At 33.5% G+C, this 23,681-nt stretch overlaps 2 long non-coding RNA genes across 2 annotated transcripts in view; one reads left to right on the top strand and one right to left on the bottom strand.

Annotated features, from left to right (window-relative positions):
- LOC147063372 (uncharacterized) overlaps window positions 1-23,681 on the top strand; it is an 80,810-nt gene that overhangs the window by 18,825 nt on the left and 38,304 nt on the right. The window lies entirely within an intron of this gene.
- Window positions 10,754-13,848, bottom strand: LOC147063373 (uncharacterized). Its single transcript, XR_015072136.1, has 4 exons — window positions 13,574-13,848; window positions 13,277-13,363; window positions 13,042-13,181; window positions 10,754-12,909 (listed from the first exon to the last, which is right to left on the bottom strand). It is a non-coding gene; the product is annotated as an uncharacterized LOC147063373 (long non-coding RNA).

The raw sequence follows: 23,681 nt of genomic DNA, 5'->3' as shown, positions 1-23,681 counted from the left end.
TACGCAAGTAGTATTCCAAATCTGGATGTTGCCTCAACGTCAGGAAAACCGTCATGTGGTGCCCAATCCGTCGATATTTTTTCAATTAATGAGGGCTATGTACTTCAGTTTATTAAAAAACTGAAGAATACTCGCTCTTTGGGACCTGATTATGTTCCTACATTTTTTTTAAAGGGTTGTATTGACTTCGTTAAAGGCCCGCTTTCATATATATTTAATCTCGCAATGGAGACAGGTATCTTCCCGGAAACGTGGAAGATGTCGAAGGTTACTCCAATCCATAAGAGTGGTACAGAGTCATCAGTGGAGAATTACAGGCCGGTAGCTGTTCTCTCTGCACCAGCAAAAGTTCTTGAGATGATTATGCACAACATGATTTATCCAAAAATTGAGTCATTCATAATAAATGAACAGCATGGATTTAGAGCAGGCCGATCAACGGAAACTAACCTGATGGTATTTACCGATTATGTGTCATCGGCTCTGGATAGAGGCCACCAGGTTGACTGTTCTTACAATGACTTCTCGAAAGCATTTGACAAGGTCGATCATGACATCCTGATGGAAAAACTCCAACTTATTGGATTGTCGGATCGATTTTTGAAACTATTCGGGAGTTATTTTAGGAACCGTCAACAATACGTATCGTACGGCCTTTATCAGTCACAGACCTTTTACACATTTTCTGGTGTCCCCCAGGGCTCAAACTTAGGGCCGTTGCTGTTCACGATTTTTATAAATGACATAGCATTGGTAATAAAAAATGCTATGTTTTTGTTGTTCGCTGATGACTTGAAACTCTTTTTGGAAGTTGTCACCTTGGACGATTGTCGTCAGCTCCAACTTGATATAGATAATGTATTAAATTGGGGCAGGCGTAACAAACTAGAATTCAATATTGATAAATGCAATCTTTTATCGTTTACCAGAGCCTCAAAAGTGTTGTTTTTCCAATACTCGATGCATGGCAGAGTTCTGTCACGAATATCATCTGTAAGGGATCTTGGCATTACGTTTGAGAGTAAACTGACATTTATTAGCCATATAGTTACCATTTGTAACAAAGCGCTTAAAATGTTGGGCTTCGTCATGCGTACTTCCCGGGTCTTTTCAGATGTTACGGTATTAAAACTTTTATTTAATTCTTTAGTTCGAAGCAGACTTGAGAGTGGGTCTATTGTTTGGGCACCGCACCAGTTGAAGTATGGCCTTATGGTGGAGAGGGTACAGAAGAAATTCTTGAGACTCCTTTACTTGAGGTTGTATGGATACTATCCGTGGCTTTATCCAACTGACTTTCTCTTAGGCATGCTTACATACTGCAGTCTGCAATTTAGAAGAAATCTTTATTTAGCTACGTATTTTTTTCGACTTATACAAGGTATAAATGAGAACTCTGCCATTCTGGGCAGTGTTGACCTGTGTGTCCCTGATAACTATCTTAGAAATAGAGACCACCAGTTGTTTATTCTCCCAAGGTGCAGAACCAACCTGCCACTGGTAATGCCAATTGGGAGAGTGATAACTATGTTCAACGAAATTGCTTCGGGTGTTGATATATTCCACCTACGTGAGAATGAGTTTAGGTGGATGTTGTTTTATAAAATCTTAAAATAGGGTCTGCTTAGCTCATCCGGTGTACTTCCTTGTACCTATCTAATTCATCTACTGATATATCTCTTTTTTTATGTAATACTGTTATATTTATATATCTTTGTTTCTAAATGTCATGTTGTGAACGTCTTAAACTTATAATTTGTAATGTCCACAATATGTTAAAAAATAAATGAATTGAATGAATTGAATATATCACTCTATTTATTACTGCAGATGCGCTTTTGGTTTAATGCGTTATTTTAGTTAATTTACTGCTTTTAAATGGTGATTTGAATGCTGTGAGATCACTCTGAATATTTCTTAAGTTTGACACATTCAAGTGGGTGCATAAATGTTTATATTATATTATATTGTTTACTTTAAAAACTTAAAGTTTATATGATGCTATAATCAAATAGCATTGTAAATTAAATAGGTGTGATGTATTATTAATGTATATAACAGTTCCATGAATAAACAGAACGATGACAAAACGGAACACCGATAAACAGAACTATGACATTTCAGGAAAAATATAACATTTAATATTGAAATTGTCGTATCTCTATAGTCTATACTCTATATTATGTTGTGTAGATTTTTAATAACACAGGTTTTCAATACGCCGTAAAAAATCATGTTATATAATTTCTGCAATCCTAATCGCTGGAAAGCGTCAATTAAACGGGACTTAACTCAAATGTTGCCGGCAAGCTACGAGTAGGTATATCTTGTCTTAATCAATCTCAAATAATATGTTCAAAATGCTTGGGTGACTAAGTGTAAGTGCAACGAAATAATGAGTTTAATAATTATGTGGAGTTGTGCATGATTATCAAAATCAAGGAGGTAAATTGGGGTTTTTACGCCGAATGACCAACTTGCAGAGATTATAATATTATATATTACATATTTATATATATTTCTTTTATAAACTTAAGTTTTATAAGTATTTAATTAATAAATAGACACGACAAAAATTAATGTTTTATTTTTTCTACTGGCTGTTCTTTTTTGTCCTGTTACCAGTCACCATAGATACCTCGTACTGTCACCAAGTCAGGTGTAATAGTCCAAGAACTTGGATGCGACCCACCAATATGTAAGTATTTACTAAATTTATTGTAATAATAAGGTCGGACTTCACTGCCTGATCCGCTGGATCAACATGGTGTGTGCGTGCATTTGCAAATGTCCACTTCCTCAAACTACCGCTGTGACGTAGACGCCAACTTGCTCTAAAAATGCTCCGTAGATATGATATTGATATTTTATATATATTGGCGTACAACATTTTTATGTAGTATTTTTCTAAACACGGAATAAGATCGGTGATATTGGAAAATCGGGAAACTAACTTTATAAAATGACAACACTACCCTAACTGATAAAGTTATCATAAGTATTAGTAATAAATAACAAAATAACAATCAGTTAAAATTTTTTAATTAATAATATGCAGTTTTATGCGATTTATGCGATTTTAATTAATAATATGCAGTACAGTTGTTAACAAATTCTTATTACCATTCACTAGTACGGAATCAGTAGAAAGAGCTTTTTCTTCATATGTTTTTTTAAAAAATAAGTATCGAAACAAATTGGACGCAGGTGTAGATTTAAGGGTATTATCTCATATCTTTTGAACCAAATTTCAAAAAATTATGTTCTTCGAAACAAGCACAAGGATCTCATTAAATTTATTTGGCTTATATTACTGTGCTTATATTTTCGTAAAATTTGTTTAAAAATTAAACTTATAACTTGATAATGTATTATAATCTTAAGCAACACTTTCATTACTATTATTTTCGATAATAAATAGAAAATTTAGGTAATAAAAATATTTTTAAATACAATTTTATTAATATTATAATATTTCAAACAAAAATTTTGCCTGCGGCGTTGCTGTAAATTTGTAAAAATGAAAGTGTGAATTGTTTCGTTTTCATCAGAAGAATTTTTACATTTACCGTGATTAATTAATTTTATATACATATATTTTCTATTAATATCTTAATTTTTTTTAATACATATAATTAAATTTAATTCTATGTAATTTTTTTGAATAAAAATTAGTTGTTAAAAAAACCTCTTTAAATGTCCTGGTTTTGAATTTCGACAAGAAATGAGCTTCGGCACCTTTTTAAAAAAAAAAACATTGTGATATGTAAAGTTCAAATGTTTCATTTTTATCAGAAAAAATAAAACCTTTTGCATTTTTTTTAACTTAAATTGAATTCTGGGAAATATAGTCACCCTATAAAATTTATAATACAAATAGAATTACAAATTTCTCGAAATACAATCATTTTTACGAAGTGGTACAATTAAGCGTGATGTACTACCAAGTGGTACGCGAGCCAAAAAAGGTTGGAAAACGCTGTTCTAAAGTATAGTATTTTGGCCTTTTTTTCCACGACTGGCACTCGTCGCGAACAGTCATACTCGCGCTCTGATACTAGTAAATAATTCCGATACAATTCCGCCACTTTTCTCCGTCACTGTATTCCGCCACCTTGCTCCGCCACCCTCGCCGATTCAATTTTAATACGATCCTGCGACCTTCGTTGAAACGATTTCGCCATTTTCGCCGTTTCAACCTGCCACCTAAAGACACTGCATCACCGTTATTATCGCCCATCCGAAGGATTCCTGACGAACTTCTGCCGCCACTAATAGTCGTTTTTAAGATAGTTATCGACGGCCGAATGATTTAGAACTCTTCTGAAGCCTTCATAGCGGGGAACAGACCCGTAGCACAGCGCCAATAATCACATTCAGTTATTATTACCGGTATTTGTGCACCAGTTCGTCAAAGCAAGCCAAGATGAGCAGGATCCCCTCGCTCACCGGTTTGCTGAACCCGGACTATTTTTTAAAGTCTCTTTGTTTTCTGTCCATCTCATTTAACTAGTCGCCACACCGGGCCCCCCTAACCCCGGGCCCCCAGGCTAAAGCCCTATCAGCTCCCCTACTTGTGGGGGCCATGACGTAGTGTATGTAGGTACTGCAATTACATATTACTAATATTATCATATCGTTACAGGTTGAACCAGATGCTCATAGAGACATGGTGATAAAAAAATTAACTCTTTGCGAAGCTCATACCGCAAAGAAATGAAAAAGGTGAAAGAATCTGAAAGATCAGTCACTGCCACTGACGACATATATACACCATCGTTGTGGTACTTTAACCTGAAATGATATGATATGATATGATATGATTAAAAACCTATACATTTTCAACCCAAAATAATGAGTAGGTAGCTAACTACTATTTTATTTTTTGATCAAATACTATAATTTTTGGGACCACGTACCTACTATAATTTTGGTCCACGTACTACACTATATACACGCATCAACAATTTGCTCTAATAGTAAAAAAAATCGCCTGCGGTGGAAGTTTACTTCAAGATTATTAAAAGTGTAAATTACTTATATGGTTGTAGAATACCTACAAATTTTTGATTATAGTTTGTCGATATTAAATACTTCGAGTAGATGTAGGTAGGTACTCAACAATACGCTGAATACTATTTTTTACCTCGCGGAACAACATTTGGGAAACGCTATGGGTAGGAGGACCCGCCAAAAATCTTGGCCTGGGGGCCCCGCTTCAGGATGTGGGGGCCATGGCACACCCCCCACGGGACGTCACTACCACTGGTATATATTATATTTAAGCAAAAAATGCTGATTTATATGCGAGTGTATGTTTCTTCTAAATAGCCATTATTCGGTCCACTTGGATCAGGAGGATTATTTCTCTTTTATTAACCAATAAACAATATAAAAGCGCTTGTGACAAAAACAAATCATCACTTGACACGACATTGCTGCGATTCCGAATAACAGTGTTTTCACGACGACGACTTCTGTTGTAAACGTAATGAGGTTTGCGCAGTTTTACCTGTGCCGTGTGGCCACGCGAGAGTGTTCCGTCTTTTTTGCATAGGCAAGACCGCGCAGGCAAGTCGCTGCCGTGTAGCCGGCGCATTACTGGTGATTAATATAATATAAAGACTGGCCTTAAGCGCCGGCTAGACTCTCATGCTTTACGACAAGCTTACCTGCGCAAACCGGTTTGTATCGGAAAGCCCGTGCATATGGATGGGAAAACGGAAGCTCGCGCAAACCGTAAAGCGCTGTAAAAGTCTAATTGTAATCTTAAGTCTAATAAAATGTAATTCACAAGATTTAAGAATGTATCATTCTAATTATTGAACATACATAATTTTGAAAAACACTTTCTGAGAAAATATATTATAACCAATAGAAAAAATCTTTTTTGAAAAAAGTATAAGAAAACAATGAAAGTATAAAAGGAAATAAGGTACATTCTTAAATCTTGTGAATTGTTCGTTGAATAAAAGAAATAGTTAATTATAAATTATTACCAAGTTCAAGCAAGTTACATCATAAAAAAATATTGGAGAAATTCACGACGTCGGTTAGTAATTGAAATAATAGGTATCTACTTTGATTTAATAAAACAAAAAGCGATTGCCAAAGTAGCTTGTTTAGAAGAGCGCTGATGAGTGGGTTTTAAAAGTGGGCAATAAAATTTGTCGCAATTAGTATGTCACCGCGTAGCATAGAGGTAATGGCGGGTGGGGCGTAAACCCAGGAGATACAGGTACGATTCCCTGCCTTCCTTTTTTCAAAAAAGATTATTTCTATTGGTTATAATATATTTTCTCAGAAAGTTTTTTTCAAAATTATGGATGTTCAATATATTTATAGAAAGCTATCAAAGCCCAGGTGTTTCTGTTTTTCTCACTGCTACTGTTAAAAACTGTTTCACTATGACTACACTACTGTCATTGAACCTCACGGCCTAAAATGCTAAAAAAATTAAAATACTCTATATGATATAAGTATTAAATATAACATGTTATATAAAAAAATAATGTACATTCTAAGATCAATATAAAATGCTAAAAGTATTAAGGAAATAACCTATTTAAAATTACAGTATTTATAACAAATAGAAACTGAGAGATCGAGCTTTTTTATAATATAGGTATTGAGCTTAAATTTTTTTTATACTATAGTAAAATTATAATCTACCATCCATATAATATTAATAATATAGTAATTACTCATAGTATAATGTTTATTTTCACATAATTTTCATTACAAGTAAGAGTCCATTTCAATAGAATTAATCATCGTTTTATTTGTTTACCAACACAAATTATTGTAATAGAAAATATTTAGGTAGGTAGAAAGCACTTCATATAATCACTTTACCTAAATTAAAACGCCTATAACATCAGAAACGTAATATGTAAATTTATTGTTGTTTCTACCGCCGCAACGCTGAAAATGTTTTCAGTCGTAAAGCCTTTTTACGTTTATGTATCCATATTCGGGATAAATAATTTAAAATTTCGTCTTATAAAATATTCAAAATGTATTAATGTTCGCCAGACTTATTCACTGTGCATTTTAATCGTGGATTTATGTGTGTTTGCATATTGTCTCTGGGAAAATATCACAAATTATTACACCGAATTAAGATTATCAATTCTGATAGTGGAAACTATTTTCAACGTTTCACTATTTTTACTCGCATTTATAGGATTATTTATGTCAATAGTTTTTAATGGACCCCTGCATACGAAGCTTTTTACAGAATTTGATAATATAAATCGTGAATTATGCATTGAAACTGACTTTTATAAAACCATCAGACAGTATGGGTTGGCATGTTTAATTTTATGCCTTGTTTACTACATTGTATTTTTTAATTTAGATTTTGTAATATGGTTTAATACCTACAGTATTTTTCAGTTTTTAAACAATTTTCATATGATGCTTAGTGATGGGATTATCATACAACTTTCGATCGAAATTATCATTAGCATACGACAACTTCAGTTTCTAAATCAACGACTGGAATATGAGAATAATGAAAAATTAACATGGACACCTGACTCGATGTTTGATTTCAATAATAACAATGTTATTATGAGAAATTTCTCAAACTCGGAAAATATAAAAATATTTGTGAGAAGACATAAAGAAAAATGGGAAAATGGAAAAAGCAACAATGTTTGGATGATGCGTATTTATGACAGGATCGCTGATAATATTGACATAATAAATTCAACAAATGGTCTTCAAGTAAGTCAATTCAATCAGTGAGATACAAAAAAAATCGGTGTGTGTACTTTTGTACGCGCGTTAGAAGTTATACCTATTTGGCGTAACAAAACAAAAAATCATCTTTGCCATACAGAGGTTATAATCGATTCAGAAGTACCCATGATGAATTAATAAAAAAACAAATTTTATTGGCGTGATATTATGATTATATTCATTTCGGTCTCAAGGATATTTTATCGATGTAGGTACCATCAGCAATTATATTATGTATGCGAATAAATAATATTATTGCAAAATGAACCTACTTTGGTAGAAAAAAATCTCAAAACCTGTGTTTGAAAAATTTAACAAACCGCTATTTCGACCATCTTTGCTTAAACAACTATTTTCTTTAACAATAACAATTTATTACAAATTTAAACGCACCCAATAATAGTGGCACAAGTCCAAATTTGTAATTTTTGAGTTAAGTATGCAGAAATGTTCCAAGATATCATTTCTATCCGTACAAATAGCGGCATAATTTTTAAAAATATAATGGTGACCTTAAAAGCATTTTTGTCATTATCATATTATAACATTTTACTTGAATTCAAGCAGAAATAATGGCAAAATGATCATTGTGCCATTGTTATTGCGGATAACATTCAAAATGAGATGACTCCAGTGTGCCAACTTCACGCTATTGTAAAGTAATTAAAAAAACTGATTTAACACACCAACATAAAATATTCAAACTGCTATCCTGCAAAAACAACAATTTAGAGTTGTGCCACTATTATTCCCTGGGTGCAAAAGTAAAACATAGTCTATTTAATGGTTTAACTGAAATGTGATATTGGCTTTTGTGAAGATACATAATAATTATTATTGTCTTCAATTATTATAAACCGCTAATAAATAAATTGACATGGGATATACGACAAATATTATCATAAACTGTAAAAATATGTATTTTGTGTATGAAGTATCTAAATATTGTAAATTCACAACATACCATTGTTATTAAATATATATATATACATATATTATTACATATTGTATATATTAAATAATACTTACATAAATATAGCCTCAATTCTTGATACCCAATCTTTACAATGAAAAATAAATATAAACTATAATATAAATAAAGTTTTATGAATATAAATTAACGGTGTAGAATGTTATAATAGTTCTAAGAATGAATAATCATAAAAATAATAAATTGTGTTGCAAATTCCTTTACACGCCAATCGCGTTACATCGGCGTCACACGCCAAATGCGTTACATCAGCGCGCGCAACTTTGTCAAACGCCAAAAATACACTATGATCTGTTTTCCCAAACGCACCAAAAGAACTATAACTACTAAAATTGCAATGTCTCAAAATAAATAAATAAATAATTAATATTGGATTGTTTTCAATTTATTTCAGATTCTCTTTACGTTATTGTGTTCAGTTACATCTGCTTTGTCAGGAATCAATGCGTATATCCAAGCAAACATCCTCAAAATCGAAGGAGTTAGTATGTTTATACATATTTCGTATTTTGTTCTACAATGTCGATATCAATGTTTAGAACTAGAATTAATTATAATTTGTATCTCAAAAATAACTACACAACAATAATATCACAATCTAAAGAGTGAACTATAAGATCTGTAGAGGTGTAGGTACGTAATGGAAATTAATTTTATGAATTTATGGTTTTCATAAAATATTGCCATAAGTATATAATATGATGGTAAATATTTCGCCTTTCATTTCAAATTAATTTAATGGTCTGTTTTATTACAATTATAAATGTTTAAAAAGTTATAAATTATAAGTTTAGTAGTGCATTAATAATGGTAGTGATACCTTCATTATGGAATACTAATTATGATTTACGGATGCAATAAAATGCAGCTGTATTTACATCAGGCGAGCCGAACAAGGAACATAGGCAGCGAACAGCGTACATCAGCGAATGCGCCAAGATTTGAGGTGGATTTAGCGGTGTGTACGCTGCACCGTCCACACCTGCAAACACTCCGCAAATTCTACCGCCTTCTTGTACTAGGCATTATATTATAATATTTCTAAACTGGTTGCATGTAATTTTATTGAATACAGCGACGACGTACGTGTAAGTTAATCACTAGATCTCAAGGGGTGAAAATTGGTACCTACCCACTAGGTATTAATACATAATATACTTTTTTACAGAACGTAATGGCATTGATGAGCATCGGTTTTTGGTTCTTTCATTTCATATTAACACTCATAATATTATCAACTGCGTGCGAAGGACTGATTAGTGAAGCAAAAAGAATTAGTAACACTGCCACCAAACTGATTATGAACGAAACTTTAGGTAAACAAAACAAATTCAATAATTTAATAGATTTCTTGAAGTTGTAAGTAGTATTATTATTTATTTGACCATGTCCGTTCCAAATAAGATCATAATATGGACCTCCAAATGATCGAGTTTTTTATAAACAGATTTTTTGTTTTAAGGGGGGACATGCTCAGCGTAGGTCAAAATGGAGCTTTTTTCTATTTTCAAAGCGTGACACTGGGCATACCTTAAACGTTGTAGATAATCTATTTAAATAATTTTGAAGCCTTATTATCTTTTATATTTATTTTAAACATTAATTGATGACTGCATAAAGTATTTTTATTACATAAAATAGCTGTACCCGAGAAGCAAACGGATGCAAGTCCAAAACATGAAATGTTCAGGAGAGCCAAAAAACTATTTTATAATATGTTAAGCTCTTATAACTTTTATAAATATTTATACAGATTGATAAAAAAAATAAGTTATGAAATTCAATTAATTTTGAATAAGAATAATTGTGTTTTTTTTTTGTATATGTATAAGACATAGAAAAAAAATATTAAAAAAGATAATATGGACTTGAGTCCTTATGCTTCAAAATTAAATTGAAAATTTGACTGAATTGACTGGCAGTCCAGGACTGTACCTAAGTAGTAGTTGTTTAAACATTTTATGATTTAATGAAAAGTTAGAAAACAATCATTACAGGTTATTAAGAACTCCGATACAGTTATAATTTTTTTTTATTAACATTAAAAAATCAAAAAAATACAGTGGTACATAAAAAATAAAATTTAACTCTCCATGTTTTCATCATCCGATTGAGGATACTCCGGCATATTATTCTTGTGACTTAAGTTTTTGTAAAAAAAAAAGTGCAGTGGTTCCGGAACCCACTTCAATATTTTTTGCAGATCTGCAAACTTAGCGGTACTTAAAGGTTATGAATTGTTATTCACTTGGGGTATTACACTTGGAGTTGTCAAAACACCTCTCATTTTTCTTCTTACGTCAAGTTGTTTGAAGCAATTTTGCTGAAAAGTGTTTTTATAATATAATAATACCCCCAGCATATTAGCGTCAGCTCGCAGCCAGACCACCGTGGATAATAGGAAATCCTCACCATCAACATTCTTTTTTCGTGCCACAAAAGGTGATTGGGAACCGGTATAAAGTAATCCCATATTCTTGAAATTTTCCAAGTTCATGGAATGAACAGAATATTGATTGTCCTTTTTACAGATCCTTATAAATTGTTCCCAGTCACGGGGGAAAATATTTAGAACTGTTTTGATTTTTTTTTCGCCCTTTCAATCACTGAATGAACTGAATCTACCTCCAAATGAGTGTGGCCTCGCAGTAAAAACTTGTGGTTGATTATTTTGAGTTTTTTTATCTTTTGAAGTACCAACCACACATATGAAATGGCCACAGTAATATTTCTGTTCTGGCCTGCACAGTTATCCGACCAGATAGTTATTTCTTCCACATCATCTCCCATGTCATCATATATCCATTTAATGATACAAAACGCTACTTCATTTGACCCCCTGGCACCAACTGTCTCATTCCACATACAGCAATATGCTTTTTCATTTGTGCTGTCAAGAATGGTTTCGTTCAAAACCCACAATTTTCTTAAATAAAATGATTGGGCATTTGTCAAAAACGGACAAGGAAGACATTTTTACATATCAACCATTAATATGACTTCAGAAGATGATGTCTTTGCTCGAAACTTGTCCGTTTTTTTCAAATCGTATCGTAACTTTGCTTCGTTGATATGTTCATTTTTTTCTTCCTGGAGCTTTTGTTTGTCCGTCTCATTTGCATTTTTTAATTTTACGATAAAGTGGTCACAAACATTATAGGTATCGTTAGCTGGTGGATGAATACTCAAGTTGAATTTTTCATTAAAAGTTTTGCGGTAGAGCCATTCTTTTGCATGATTTTCAGGATGCATTTCTGTGTACAGTTGGAACATCACGCTTACGTATAAATGAGTGCCCAGATATTTTCTGCTGCTTCTCTTACGAGAATAATGACACTCATAATTGGGAAATGATGCAATATGACTCACTATAGATTTGATTATATTATCATCCAGCTTAGTTGCTGGGTGGTGCCGACCCCTACCATCTGGAGGCAGAACCGATCCCGTGCACTGAAGCTTTTTATTAATTGCGAGGGTGACTTATTTGTCACTGACATTAAAAGTGTTGAGAAACATTGTCTTGCACACTCTTATCTTATTTTGATTCATCCCTACAGCCAAAAAATAGCACCTTGTGTATTTTCTGATAAACGGCTTTAAATTATTATTTGGCCGTAATCGTTCAATGATTTCAATATCTATCAATGACACAATAAGTTGACGACGTAAATCCCAACTTTCCGTTTTCCAAGACCTCTCGTGTATATCAATTCTTTGTTGGTTTGTTATCAAATTACAATCTCTCTGACAACGCTGATTGCGTCTACTTTTCAATGCTTTGGCCGGTATCCACTTACTGCTAACAGCAGAGTTGTATTGAACTCCTGTAAGGCGTTTGGTTTTTGCCTGCTGTCTTTTCCATTCAGTCTGATTAATCACACGTTTTCTCCCAACTGATTTCTTTTGAGCTGATGATTCTTCCAAAATAAGATTGTCAGTTTCTTCTAAACAAATGGGGAATTCTTCTAAATGAACCGGGGGAATAATAAAGTGTTCATTGTCTAATTCGGTAGAGCTGTTAATGGTCCATTCAGGATCTTTGTCAGAGTCGGAGTTGTATATTGGATCAACTAATGTAAGCCTTGCTGAATTTTGTTCAGGGGATTTCTTTCACGTTGAAGGCAATTCAATTTCAGTCAAAATATTGCCATCGTATGCTGTTGAATATTCTGTAAATAAATAACAATATTTTTAGTATTGTATGGATTGAAGATTGTACGTTCTAAGGATAAAACACTATAAAGATGCCAACATATGCCAACATAATTTTTTCAAAATTTATAAATGAAAAATGTACTCACCCTGGAACATACTTTGTATTGCGTTTCCTCTTTGAGAATCAATAATAATTGTTGTGTCTTCTTCGGATAATAATATTGGCAGTGGTAATGAATTGTCAGTTTTTTTTGAATTTCGTCATAATAAAAGGAATTATTGTATTCTATAAGAAAAAAAAACATATTTATTCATTGCTATCCTTATTCGAAACAAATAATACTATTATTGTGTTATTTTTTATCTATTTGAATAGCTTACGTGTAAGATCTTCAATATTGATGTCATTTGTTGATAGTACGCCAATAATGTTTGCATCAATGTCATCGGGGCAATTGATTGAAGTTGCTGAAAAGGATAACATTATAATTAATTCATAAATTATTATTCTTTGAGGTAACAATTGAATTTTTGTAAAAATAAAACGATGAAAATATTGACATTATGTGAACGAATTGTTTTCATTTTTTCGAGGTAATTATACAATCTGCTTGAGCATAATTCTATTAACAATACTTTAAAATATAATACAAAATAAAAATAACTTTGTTAACTTACAGTTATGTAATGGTATTTCCGTAATCGGTGAATTGTTTTGATCATGCATACGCCGCGCCATTTCAAGAATTTTATTTGCTCTGGATGACATTACAGCTAAACTGATTGATAATGAGGTAAAATTAAGTAATAATATTAGACACCAGGTAAAATCGTTTATGTTTTAAACTTAACTATGCCAAAAAATATGGTAAATAATTGAAATTTTAAGTAAACTGTCACTATTTTGAGGTTATTTATCTGGCAGCTCCGTGCGTGTCGCGACAAGTAATGATGCGTAAGTCAAAAGCATAGACAGCAACCATAGAAGCAGACGGATGTACATTGGACTTGAGTCTGAATGCAACTGATTTTACTGATTCATAGGGATGCAAGTCCTTGTACACCCTTCTGCTTCTAATGAGTTATGGTTGTTGCATCCGTATACAACATTGAAACTCCTTTATTATTTAAGATAGGACTTGCATCTCTCTGCCACTGAAAAACATGATCATTGATTATAAGTTGTCATCATTAACTCATTTCTTCAAATTTTGGACTTGCATCCATATGCTTCTCGGGTACAGAGTATTCCTTTAAACCTCTCGCTCTAATGTTTTAGAATATAGTCATATTTCAGTACCTACATAAATGTGCAGTGGTGTTAAGATTTTTTAGATTTATTAATTTTAAACGCATTTATAAATCCATCAGTATAATTTATGTCGACATTATTATAGTGAAATATTTACGATAAAAAATTATATTGATAATCTTTGTGATCCCAAATTTGACAAGAATTAGGCTTTTTATTATTCAAAAAATATGCAAGATCAATACATTTGAAGATAATTCTAAAGATATTAATTATAAGCTATGTTTTTGACAGTTCAAGTGTGATAAACATTCTACGAATAATGATTGCTTTATAATAATTATTGACCTAAGAATAAGGTAGTGTTTTTTTGAAATACGCTATTTCTTTTGGCATTCCCCAGTGGTTAAGCTACAACATACGGCCGTAGCCATAAATTGACAAACTATAATTGAAGTAGGGAGTAAAATGATGTTAACGCGCGTGTTTGAACATGTACCGTTTAAAAAAATCGGTTAGAACATGTTCAACATCATTTTATTCCCTACTTCAATTATAGTTTGTCAATTTATGGCTACGGCCGTATGTTGTAGCTTAACCACTGGGGAATGACAAAAGAAATGGTGTATTTCAAAAAAACACTACCTTATTCTTAGGTCAATAATTATTATAAAGCAATCATTATTCGTAGGATGTTTATCACACTTGAATGGTCAAAGACATAGCTTATAATTAGTATCTTTAGAATTATCTTCAAATGCGTTAATCTTGCCCATTTTTTGAATAATAAAATGCCTAATTCTTGTCAAATTTGTGATGACAGAGATTTTAATATAATTTTTTATCGTAAATATTTCACTAAAATAATCTCGATATAAATTATACTGATGGTTTTATAAATGCGTTTAAAAATTAATAAAAATATAAAATCTTAACACCACTGAACATTTATGTGCTGAAATATGACTATATTCTAAAACATTAGAGCGAGAGGTTTAAAAGAATACTATGTTATGTAATAAAAATACTTTATGCAGTCATCAAATGTTTATAATAAATATAAAGGATAATAAGGCTTCAAAATTATATAAATAGATTATCTACAATGTTTAAGGTATGTCCAGGATCATGCTTTGAAAATAGAAAAAAAGCTCCATTTTGACCCACGCTGAGCACGTCCGCTCTTAACGAGAAATGGATGTTAGTCACTTTCTCATCTTAGGTCCAGACTCTGACTCAAAAAAAAATTATACTTACGTATATTAGCCAGACCTATGATTTGAACCTGGGATAAAATGGATAATAATTTGAAATATTACGTTATTATGTTTAATAATTAGAAATACATTTTTCCATAGAAACGAAAGAATAGAATTATATTAAAAGAAAACGGTCAATAAGGATACTAAAGGTAACGATCGAAATATTTGCAAATAATTTTACATTGCCGTTTTATATATAGCTGTATTCAATTTTTTACCATGGCTGCAGTGATATGTTAAAAAAATCGTTGTATTAGCTTTAAAATCCCAAAGAGAGCTCCGGATACAAGTGGTACTCTCTTTGAATACAACAAATAAACTATTATGATTTTTCTAGATACACAGTCACGAGACCAACTAGTGCAATTTTTACAGCTGGTGAGTAGGCGACCACTTACCATCACAGCATGCAACTTTTTTAAAGTGGACTATGCACTTGTCTGCACATTCGTCGGTGCCATAACCACCTATGCGATTATTCTCATACAAGTCAAAGAAATCGCATAAACCTAGAGACGATAATCGATCGGCAAAAACCCACGGAGATATGTGAAAAATAAGTTAAAAAATAGTAAAGTGCTGATTTTATAATATTACTACATTTACCTATTATTTCCAATATAATAATGTACTGTAAAAAACCTATAAGACTATGAAGATGTTTGGGAAGACCAAGACAATCCCTTTGATTTTTTAGTTTTGATTCAACCACGGTTCGACTAAAAACCAATAGACGCCTCTCTAATTACAGAGTTTTGGATCGTCAGAATACTTGAACTGTTTTTCGTGAGTTGACAAGAAAAAAACCTCAGGTACAAGCCCGCGTCACCACTGATAGAAAATAGAATATAGACTTTCTTTAATAATGTAAACCAATCCTGTTGTATTGTTTAATGTAAAAAGTTTATATATATAATAAAAACGTCTGCAGTGATCTTGTATAAATTAAATATCATTTACTTACCTTATACTGATTTCAAAAAATAATCACTCATAGCTTTCTATCGTTCATTGGCTCTTGGAAAGATAACAACTATACTATTTACTTGTATTAGAATATAAAAGATTTTTGGCGAATATGTTTTATCAAACGTTTTATAGAATTAAAAAACCTATTCTTTTATAAAACACGAGAGAGCATAATTACCAGCGCTTCGAACCGGAACTGAACTGAAAACCGATAAACCGTTATTTTTGTCGGAACGAAAACTGGAACCGAACAGAAAAAAATATCGATTTTTCTATTCGTAATAATATGTGTGTCAAATTCAAGGCACAAAGAAACCATTAATGATCTGTGACACATCTCAACATAATTCTCATAAGTTATAATATATTATTGCAGCATAACCATTGGTTTCGGAGCATGGCGCCGGGCTCTCATACAAGTAGCATAAAGTGTTCTAAATAACTATAAAAAATATTTTTTTAATACAACTAAAAAAATAATCACTCGGAGCTGAACCAAAAACCATAAGCCGGAACCAAACCGATATATATATTATTTTACTTGAACCGGAACGAAAACCGAAACTAAAAAAATAACAGTTCGAAACCCTGATAATTAATTACACAGCATAAATTATTTTACACAAGTTCACGGATAAAATTAACAACGAATTTATGTTGGACTATATGTTTATGTTTCTAGTTTGTAATTTTGATTTTTTGTAATCTGACTAGCGATTAATAAGACGGCATTTCATATTTTTCGTAATTATAATTCATAATTTTGTTGGTTAATTTATATTTTTCACAACAGTGACTTACGTACGTTTACTACAATTTCAGCAGATCTACTGATATTTAATATTGGATTAAATGTCAAATTTGCGTGATTTTTAGGAGATACTTGTGCATAGATTGAAAGCCACCAATCTACTTTTAATCAAATAAAATTGCTGATTTTTTTTAAATTTAATATTTTTATCAATTTACTGAATTTAATTTTTTTATCTAGCAACACTGCAACTCTTTGATGTAGATTATTCTTTGATAAAAGATAATATTGTCGTGCTATTACATTAATAAAAGATTTTTTTATAAAATATAAACTACTATGTTGTAAAATATTCTTCATAAAAGATATCTGTCATAGATCTTTTATAGTCTAATACCGCCCTAGAAAAGATTCACAGGTAAAACTGCTTTTTTCTCCAAAGATATAAGGCCACAATATAAAAACTACGCTTACCAGAAGTCAATTTTTTATTTTATTACAACGGAGGCAATTATAATATTATACTCACGTATGTCGAACTTCAAATAAGCTGTGATATCCAGTATCAAAACTGGCAGTGATCTATCACACTACCCTATTACTACTATTAAACAAGAATATACGTTTTATATTTGGCTGAGTACGCTAAAGCTTTACAATTTTTGGAGGTAGGTGGGTGATGGTGAGATAAGGAGATGAGTGAATAACGATTAGTTGAGAGCAGTTGCATGTTTATTTGACGGTTAAGACGGTTTAACGGAAAGATAACAGCGAGGAATATACTCGTACGTTAGCCCAAAGCACGTGAGTGATTGTTATACAATACAAATTAATGAAAAGCGGAGTGAGATATTCAGCCTTTGACGCGGCGATCCGGAGTGACCGATATGGAGTAACATTTTAATTCAATAGTGATAAACTATTAACTGAGCCCCTCACGATTGAATTTTGATGACACTAAATATCCCATGAATTTCGCTCATCCAATTAATATAGCATTGACTGACGTACTGAGAAATGCATAATAATCAATATTTATATTATTTGATGAAAAATTATTATTTGTAACTTTTAAGTACATTCGTTTGAAATTCATGTGATAGATAATCTTATTTTTCATCTTCGGCGTTTCTCACTGAGTAAACTTTACTGATACGTTGACGGCCTGTGAAAAGTCTATATAAAAATCATATTAATTTAAGAAGACTCATATATTATCACGGATTTGTGCTAAAACAGGTTGTTCTCACAGGACTCGTAGATTATCACAAATTTAATGAAAACACTTGTCTTGTATTTGACCATCACAGAGAAATACTCCATTACAATGTTTTATTTTGGTCTTCTTTGGGACACTCATGTACCCATAGTCAAACAATTCTCATACTGTGCCAAATTCTCATACTACCTCTCAATTTAAAGCATGGATATTCACATATCTTTCTCTCACTCCAACGTCAGGCCGTGAGTGGCGCATTACGAATCAAGTGGTACACCGAGATCACAAAATTACTTTTAAGTAAGCTGGTTAATAAAATAATGAAAGAAATAATTGTTAAGGCTTTCTCTTTAAAATCTAAATGAAATCCTGCTCTATGTATACCTACGATGGTAACATGTTCTAGGCTCAATTCCTATGGGACTATGGCGCAATCGACAAAATCCATCCTGCAATCGACGCGTAGGACTTGCATTATTTCAATATATACAAGTAGGTATGTCAGTGGCGCACCCAGGTGGGGGGGCAAGGGGCCCTGGCACCCCCCAAAATTATTATCAGAATGATTTTAAACATTGAAATTGAAAACCGATAAACCATACCTTTGGGCTTAGACAATTAAAAACACGGCAAAAAAATGATTTGTAATAACTCTCCAGCACCCTTTTTAGAAAAATTTCTTAGATTTTAATTTCTAACACAAAAATTTCGAAACACTAATGTCAGGTTTTTTTTAGAAACCAATCCCTAATGGAACTGTCAAAAATTTTTCGGTGTCCACCCAAATTCCGGAGTGGTGTAGGTCATGGCTGGGGAGGGCTGACAGGGCTCTAGCCTGGGGGCCCGGGCTATGGGGGGCCCGGCGTGTCGGGTTGACCATATAAGTGGGATAAACACACATCATAAATTAGCTTTAATAGCAAAAAAAAGTCGCGGCGCTATTATACTTCATAGCCATGAACATTTTCAATTATATAATTATGCAATATATTTTTTGATTATTATGTGTCGATACTCGACAGCTCCATTATCAAAGTAGATATATTAACAAACGCCAATAATTCACTGTATGAGTACCCTTAATTTGAACTAAAACACAATTTGAAAAAAGGTTAATGTAGTGTTTCACACTGCCTTTAATCTTGGTGGTAGGTAGGAGGCCTGCCAAATATCCTAGCCTGAGGGCCCGTTTCAGGATGTGGGGACCATGGTGTAGGTACATCGAGTGCAATAGATAAACGAGAAATTAGGCTGTCAAGAAGATAAAGATCCTATGGGACTAATTTACATTCTCCTCCTTGCCCCCCCCCCCAATATTAAATCCTGGGTGCGCCACTGAGGTATGTCATGTATTGAATATTTGTTATAACATATCGCCAAAGATGTTATTGGTGTTATTTAAGTGAGCTACTCAGTGACGTCCCATGGGGGTAGGCAGGTTATACGTTGCGTAGGGCTGGCCATTTATAAAGGACGGCAAATGAAGGAACGAACACATATTTTTAAGAGCAGTGGCGCTTTTCAATCAAGCATTTCATTATAAAATGTCAACATCTTAGTTTAAAAAATAATCAACATAATATAATATTATCATCATCAGCCGGGGTTAATCCACTGCTGGATGAAGGCCACCCCAAGCTTTCTCCAACTCTCTCGGTCCTGTGTCGTTCGCTGCCACGTATTTCCGCCGAACTTTACCAGTTCGTCAATCCAGCGGCTTTTAGGGCGACCCTGTGGCCGTTTTGTACCTCTTAGGTACCATTGGATGACGGCATTTGTCCAGCGGCCGTCCTTTCGGCGAGCAATGTGCCCCGCCCATCTCCATTTCAGCTGTTTGGCATTGTCTATTACATCGCGTACTCTTGTCTGCTTCCTAACCTATTCGTTTCTCTTACGGTCCTTTTGCGTGATGCCCAACATGCACCTCTCCATGCCTCGCTGTATGACTCTTAGCATTTGGACATCTCTCGTGTTGAGGGTCCACGTCTCGCAGCCATACGTGAGCACGGGTAGCACACATTGGTTGAACACCCTACGCCTAAGACATAATGGTAGGTCACTCTTGAAGATACTATTCAGACGTCCGAAAGCACTCCATCCCAGCTTTGTTCTTCGAGCAATTTCATCGTGCATGCTTCCGTCTATGGACACCTGCTGTCCGAGATAGACGTAGCTGCTGACTTGCTCGAGTTGGGTGCCAGAAATACAGATAATCGCAGGGTCCGAAAAACAGTTCCTCATCACTTTTGTCCTTGAGACATTTATCTTTAGACCGACCGTTTGACTGGAGTTCTACCTTGGAGGTCTTTCGGGTCTTGTGAGAGTACAATATAATATAAATAATCATAAACATAGTTGTATTGTAATCCATATATTAACCATTCAATTCAATTCAATTCAATTTATTTATTTTTAACATATTCTGGACATTACAAATTATAAGTTTAAGACGTTCACAAAATGACATATAAAAACAAATAAATATACTTAAAACAGTAAGTGTTACATACAAAAAGAGATAGATAGTATGTTATTAAACAGTAGAAATATGTACATACAAAAATATTAATTAGATAGGTACAAGGAAGTACACCGGATGAGTTAAGCAAACCCTATTTTAAGAATTTATAAAATAACTTCCACCTATACTCATCCTCACGTAGGTGGAATATATCAACACCCGAAGCAATTTCGTTGAACATAGTTATCGCCCTCCCAAATGGCATTACCAGTGGCAGGTTAGTTCTGCACCTTGGGAGAATAAACAACTGATGTTCTCTATTTCTAAGATAGTTATCAAAGACACACAGGTCAACACTGCCCAGAATAGCAGAGTTCTTATTTATGCCTCGTATAAGTCGAAAAAAATACATAGCTAAATAAAGACTTCTTCTAAATTGCAAACTGCTGTATGTAAGCATGCCTAAGAGAAAGTCAGTTGGATAAAGCCACGGATAGTATCCATACAACCTGAAATAAAGGAGTCTCAAGAATTTCTTCTGAACCCTCTCCACCATAAGGATATACTTCAAGTGATGCGGTGCCCAAACAATAGATCCACTCTCAAGTCTGCTTCGAACTAAAGAATTAAATAAAAGTTTTAATACCGTAATATCCGAAAAGACCCGGGAAGTACGCATGACGAACATTTTAAGCGCTTTGTTACAAATGGTAACTATAGGTATGGCTAGTAAATGTCAGTTTACTCTCAAACGTAATGCCAAGATCCCTTACAGATGATATTCGTGACTGAACTCTGCCATACATCGAGTATTGGAAAAAGCACATTTTTGAGGCTCTGGTAAACGACAAAAGATTGCATTTATCAATATTGAATTCTAGTTTGTTACGCCTGCCCCAATCTAATATATTATCTATATCAAGTTGAAGCTGACGACAATCGTCCAAGGTGACAACTTCCAAAAAGAGTTTCAAGTCATCAGCGAACAACAAAAACATAGCATTTTTTATGACCAATGCTATGTCATTTATAAAAATCGTGAATAGCAACGGCCCTAAGTTTGAGCCCTGAGGGACACCAGAAAATGTGTAAAAGGTCTGTGACCGATAAAGACCGTACGACACGTATTGTTGACGGTTCCTAAAATAACTCTCGAATACCTTCAAAAATCGATCAGACAATCCAATAAGTTGGAGTTTTTCCATCATGACATCATGTTCGACTTTGTCAAATGCTTTCGAGAAGTCATTGTAAGAACAGTCAACCTGGTGGCCTCTATCCAGTGCCGATGACACATAATTGGTTAATACCATCAGGTTAGTTTCCGTTGATCGGCCTGCTCTAAATCCATGCTGTTCATTTATTATAAATGACTCAATTTTTGGAGAAATCATGTTGTTCATGATCAACTCAAGAACTTTTGCCGGTGCAGAGAGAACAGCTACCGGCCTGTAATTCTCCACTGATGACTCTGTACCACTCTTATGGATTGGAGTAACCTTCGACATCTTCCATGTTTCCGGAAAGATACCTGTCTCCATTGTAAGAGTGATGATGGTTAATCACGCAGGAAAAAAAATTACAAGGGTCCCTACAAACCAGTCAGCGCTACATATCTCCATGCACCTACCTAAAACCACCAGTATTTGGGATTAGTTTTTGTGGAAATGCTTTAGGGCAGAATTTTGCCAAGGGACGTCATTGGAGATACTTCACTTTTATTAATTTTAATAGTATATTACTGTCATCGGGGTTTTGACGTAATATAATAATATAATGTATGGCACAATATAACATCACGACAGTTACAAATTTAATATGATTACAAATATGTCAATTCTATTATTTTCATACATGTCATTATCAACTCTCATTTTATGTACTTTTACAGTGTTTCATAATCTATAATAATGATAGATTCCTGTCTTTGTTAAAATTGTTAGTGATGTTATTTGGTAAAGCCACCTTGTCTATTATTTTTTTTACATTTGATAACATTTTTAAATAAGTACGCAGTTTGATGAAAAAATATTGATATGAATTTCATAACATTATTACAATATAGTCAATTTGTTATATCATGTCACTTGTGAACTGACCTGACCCATTTACCCACTGTAATTGGGCCGCTGATCTATTTTAGTTTTCAAAAAAAGTACTTAATATAAATTATAAGTATAAAGCAAAGATCAGTCAAATGGTGTTCGACCATCAATATGGGATAACATCATGAGGAGGATGAGTAAAAAATAAACACCACATATATTACAATAGAGGTATTCGTGACAGTTGGACGCGCGCGAAAAAACTCTCTCGCATCGGACGCCGAATGGGCAACAGCTAGCATCCCAAGCCGCAAGCCCTGGTTCTCTTGCCTCGGCCGCCGAACAGCCAGCATCTCTCTCTCGCCTCAGACGCGAAGATAAAAGCATCTCCAGCCAAAAAGACCGCATCGCCAAGCCGCAAGCACTGACTCTCGCCTCGGATGCCAAGCATCAGCAGCCCAGCCCGCGACAGGCCGCCAAATCGCCATTACCAACCCACCGTCTAACGACAATACCCTGCAACAACGACTTATAATAAACCAGCAACAACAGCATACACCGTGCGTTTCTGTCTCCCACCCCCGCTTCTTTGGCCATGACATTATCATGGTCTGCCATCTCCGCCTAAGCGCGAAGAAGGCCGGTGATACCATGTTAATATTAAATATTTATTTTAAAGTCATGTTTACTATCAAAATTTAATTTATTAAGCATTCTTTATTCTGTCGAATAGATTTTTGATTAATTCATAGTTTTAATATTTTTTTATATTTATTTTAAAAAACATCGATTTTTAAAAAATATAAATGTGTATAACTCGAAATCAT

Source organism: Rhyacophila brunnea, unplaced genomic scaffold (genome assembly GCF_057557595.1).
Source record: "Rhyacophila brunnea isolate RB1 unplaced genomic scaffold, BYU_Rbru_1.0 scaffold_9, whole genome shotgun sequence".
Taxonomy (NCBI): domain Eukaryota; kingdom Metazoa; phylum Arthropoda; class Insecta; order Trichoptera; family Rhyacophilidae; genus Rhyacophila; species Rhyacophila brunnea.
The sequence above is the reverse complement of the archived record's forward strand: the minus strand, read 5'-3'. Positions and strand labels throughout refer to the sequence as shown.